The sequence below is a fragment of the Cloeon dipterum genome, chromosome 3 (genome assembly GCF_949628265.1).
Source record: "Cloeon dipterum chromosome 3, ieCloDipt1.1, whole genome shotgun sequence".
Lineage (NCBI taxonomy): Eukaryota > Metazoa > Arthropoda > Insecta > Ephemeroptera > Baetidae > Cloeon > Cloeon dipterum.
The window spans coordinates 22,435,870-22,440,993 of NC_088788.1; positions in this window are offsets into that span (position 1 = coordinate 22,435,870).

Consider the following 5,124-nt stretch of genomic DNA (forward strand, 5'->3'; position numbering starts at 1 on the left):
GTCTGCATGGAGCAGCCAGCCGGAGCAGGCTGAGAGGGACGAGAGGGGAGTCAAAGGTGGGCTCTGAGAACCAATCGCCTGTATTACTACCTGGGGCGCCTAACAAAAAATGCCTGGGCTCGCTCGCTCGCTCGCTCTCGCTCCTTCGTTCTTTTCTTCTCCTTTTCTTTCTTCTGCAGCTAAGAGCACCATACACGCCGTTGTTGCCAGCCCTTTTGGCTCGGCTAATATTTTATCCTGCTGCCCGAGGACTCTTTTTCGTACAACCGCACACACTGAAACCCCATTATCAGAGTTTTGCTCGCATTTCTTGCTATAGATATCCGGAATGTTGTTTACTGTTGTTAATCTATTTTTATTTCGCTGATCTTTAATTTGCTAACGCCGCTAACGCCATAAATGATGAAAAGGGTCTTTGCGGTTATTCGAATCTAAAGCTTTGAAGAGTCAAAATATGCAGATTGTTAAAAAATTGCTTTTATGAGCCCATAAAATTTAAATATTGGAAATATTGCTAAAAACGAGAATGCAAAAAATTAAAAATTGTGTTTCAATATTTTATGGTTTTGACGGAAATCGTTGCTTTAAAATAGAAGAGGCTGCGCTAAGAGTGGGTAGAAACCGATGAATGGCTTTTAAAAGTTTCTCATTATTCACAATCAACCAATATTCAGGAGCTAGTGCCATCGAATTTGCATGCGACAAAAATAATTCCATCATTACCGCGCCATAATTCTCATAATTTAACGCACGCGGCTTGTAAAAAACGTACAAGGCTGTACACTAGCACTCTTTGCAGACACTCGAGCGAAATATCTTTTCGCTCCACAGATCTGGCAATTTAATTGTACACTTAGCAAATATAAATTATGAATACGAGAGTCCACCTCGAGGGATGAAAAGCTCGTAATTACAGACACCAAGCAAAATATGCGCATGCCCTGCTGCCGCTTTGGATTATATTTCTAAGTGTTTTGCATAAATATGTGAAAATACGTGCTCAGCTCTGAAAAAGAGGCCAATTTACATATTTATACATCATCGGCAGGAAAACACTAGCAAAAGCTTTTGCCCCCTCGAGGGAGTTTAAGATCGTACCTTTATCTTGTGCACCATCTTATATATACGTGCTGCCTTGTAAAAAAATATTTCTTTAATGTTGCCTGCTTGTAATCCTTTATGCATATTTTGCCACGGAATTCAGCGCTATTCAGACGTCGTTTTGCCATCTACCGACAACATCTGAAGTGCACCGCAGTTAAAACTTATTTTTTGCCCATGACTTCTACATTTTATTCGTCCCGAAATTGTTCAGTCCCCTCCTAATTCTAGCAATTAGAAGTATTTTTAACTAGAGTTTTATCGTAACCGGTCGGGTGGACAGGTACTCATTCAGAGTTGAATCTGTGTGGTCTACCAGTTCCTTCCAGGTATCCGACACGGTCGCATTCTTCCTGAAATCACCGAGTTTTTTTTTCGCCAATACCCCCACAAAAGTAAAAATTCTCAGGGTTTTCAAGAAGCAGAATGTCGCTGATTGTCAAATATTTTTGCTAATAATATCCTGGATAGTTTCATAACGGTTTGTATTTATGTAATTTAATGAGCAGACTATAAACGGTGTGCGCAACCTTGACGCGTGTATTTTGAATAGAATGGAAATTCTTGGTATATAATCGCCAAATTGTGCATAAATTCATAATAAATCTAATTTCCTCTTAGAAGTGCTTAAAATTCTTACACACGCATACCCTCAATCTTGGAAAGAGACGTGACAAAAAAGTTAAGCCTAATCAGAAAATTTTACTAGCGTTGTAAGGCCTTTGAATAAAATGACCTGACCCTTTTTTATATAGCGCATTTGAACTCCAGTATGCGCAAGACGCTGTTTACCTGCGTGGTATTCTCCGCATTCTCATAAGAGTGGTAGCACTTGAGTGACCTAAGCATACACAACCTGCATTTCTTCCCTTGGTACTCTACGTGGTAAAAGCATACCCTGCTGGGAAAAGTGTGTCAGACACACTTTTAAAAAGATAACTATTTCGCTTTGTTATTTTGTCTTTCTACATTAAAATAATTAAAACTCAATCAAAAATGAAAAAAAATCATGTGAGGTGCATTTAATCCTACTGATTTTACAATGGCTACTATCACATACAAGCACAAATATCAGGCATGGAAGGCTAATAAGTCGAAAAATTGTGGTCAATGTTGCGGGTTGCGGGGTGGTCAATTTCGTTGCTCGTTTCTCTTTTCGTTTGCACTCTGAAAGGAGCTCATATATAGGCAGTCGTTTACAGCGATCGCTGATTCAAAATTCTTTGCAGCTAATAGTTTGTGGCTTATGAATTTTATTGTGGAGGTAAATTACTACTGACGAAGCGTCATTTAGAAAAGCTTTTAAAAACTATACTTTTGCGTGATTTTGGCATTAAATCTCATACTGTAAAATAGCCCTGCAGAACCATAATAAAGATTACTTTGAAACTAAAAAAATATTTTTCGCCATTCAGAGGTTTGGTGATACTATTAACAATAACAGTGCATCTTTGAGGAGTTCAGAAGAGTTATTTTAATTCTTATAAGCCTCTTTTAGTTGAATGATTGCTGAGAGTCCACAACATATCGTCTTTCACATTTTGTTTTGTTTAGAGTACTAAATTTGTGTGATGCAACAAAAAAGTAAAGCGCACAAAATTCAAATTCATATAAAAAATACCACACCTGGCTTATTAATTAGGTGTATTTGTTAATATCAACACTAGTCTGCGGTCAAAGAATTTCTTTCGTAGTTTTGTTAATTTTTCCACTAAAGGCAAAGAACTAAAAGATGTGGAATTTTAATATTTACTGGTCAGAATGACTTTAAGTTTCTTCAAATCCCATGAATTTGTTTTTGCCGATTGAACGATATGTTGACCAATTGAATTTTCACATGGCTGGAAGAATGGAGGCAAATGGCCTATACTTTCATGTCACGTTCAGGCTCGTCGACATACCTGGAGGCAACGCTTTTCAAAGCCAAAATCGTGCAAATCGATTTCGCTTTCGTTTTTTATAGCAGCAATATGTGTGCTGTCTTCTCTCTATGTAGCGCAGATTTCCCATGAAATTGAATGTGAATCTTTCGCATGGTGCGTATTTTTTCTGCGCATATATTATGTCACCTCGCACGTCTTTCTTTCTCTTCTAAGCAACAGAGAAATAAACTAGCCTGAAACACGCACATCTCACCGAGCGGGCCAATAACTTTTGCAACGCAGACCTTTGGTAATAATTCTGAAGTTCCGGCTAGTAAACTAATTAAAATGGCAAGTAACAACGGTGGATGATTTTAACACTGCATGCGGCAATGAACTCGCAGGGCCTCTGTGGACGGAATTAATTTAAACTGGTAAATTAGTGCTGAGGCAGCAGGTTTGGTGGATAGGATGTGCTCACTCTTTTTAATGGCAATTTAACGGTGGCCACGATTTTGATCCACACCATTCATTGCAACATTTTATCCTCACAAAATATAAAGTTAACACTGCGGAGAAAATTGGAAAAAACTAAGAAAGAAGGGAATATATTTTTTTACTTGAAATTCGTCGATGCAACACCGTTTGATAAAAATAATTTCACGCGTTGAATATTCTATAAAATATTGATAAAAACATCTGTGAGTGGAAATGTGAATTTTAAGACACAAAATTTATTTCTTTAGATTTAATCTTTAGTCAGGAGAGCAGAGTTTTACTAATAGATGATTTGCATTTTTTAGTTTCTGAAACATCTCGTGTTTTTTAGTGAATATTAATCATCACCCTAATCCTGTTAGCAAGATTTAAGAATTTGAAAATGATGACAAAATGCAGGATGTACCAGATCCGCGGTCTGACAATGTTTTTAGACGACTATGTCAAAATGATGCATGGTCTGAAAACCTTCTTGGCGCAGAGAGTGCCGAAAAAAGTTGTGCCAGCAAAAACTTAAGCTGTGCAGGCTGCTGATATGATTTCCAAGAAATTTAGCAGGACCTGCTACAGACAAAAAAGGACAAAAATTTTACCGCGTCCGCTCTTAATGATGGAAATTGTGAATTTAAGGCGTGCGAGGGCTAAATAAATAAAAGTCGCTGACGGCAAGCAAGGAGCGTTTAGCTTTTCAGGTGCGCAGCGCTGCTGGTATTTTTCAGTTATGCCTGCAAAATAGGCGCTAATGAATTCATGACAGGCAAATAAGTGTTGAGAATGAAAGGCTTAATCACTCGACTATTTAACAGTGATTCTTGGCTTCTTTATCACCCTAACTATTTCTTTGTATTTCGCTTTTTCCCCTGAATGTCGCCATTTTAGGCTTAGAACATGTATTCAATGGTCCATTAAACTCAGTCACTTGCAAGAAATAACGCCTCTAAAAATCAAGAAATTTTATGGTAGTTGACATTAACGACCCGCACAATTTTAATTTTTCTAAATAAACTATTTTATAAAACTTCATTATTCGCATTTAATTAGAAATTCACTAAATATTTATTAATCATATTTTCATTTCCAAAATTACAAAACTAGAACCAAATTCAGTTTTAAATAATAACTTTAGCTTGCAAGAGAAATCTCATATTTTAAAATTAACATCATGTATACTATATACCTGAAAATTGATCTCTCCTTTAAAGGCACATGAGTCATCAGCATAACAAAAATTCGGCTCGAATCCCATTGATATGGGCAAAGAGAATGAAAAATATTATATGATATAATGATTTTTCATATTTTTTTGCATTTTAAACTAAGCATACATATCAATCTATTCCTTATTTGATGTAAGTCTCATGACTACCAATGAGCATAGCAATGATGATTGATTAACAGTTTTGCGCGATCCCTCACTTGCTGCGAGTTGTATTTTTAGTCATTTTGTGCATTACCTCATTTTAATAGGAATTTTTAATTTTAAAACCCAATAATAAACATTATCTGGTGTCAAATTATATCGACGAGGGAGCAAATTGACAAAATTTTACAGCAGATGAAAACAATACAGAATAGTTTCCATCTAAGAATGATATATTATTTGCCTAGAATTTTTCAAACAGTGAAGCTAGTGAAATGATATCAACCATCACTCAAGACAAAA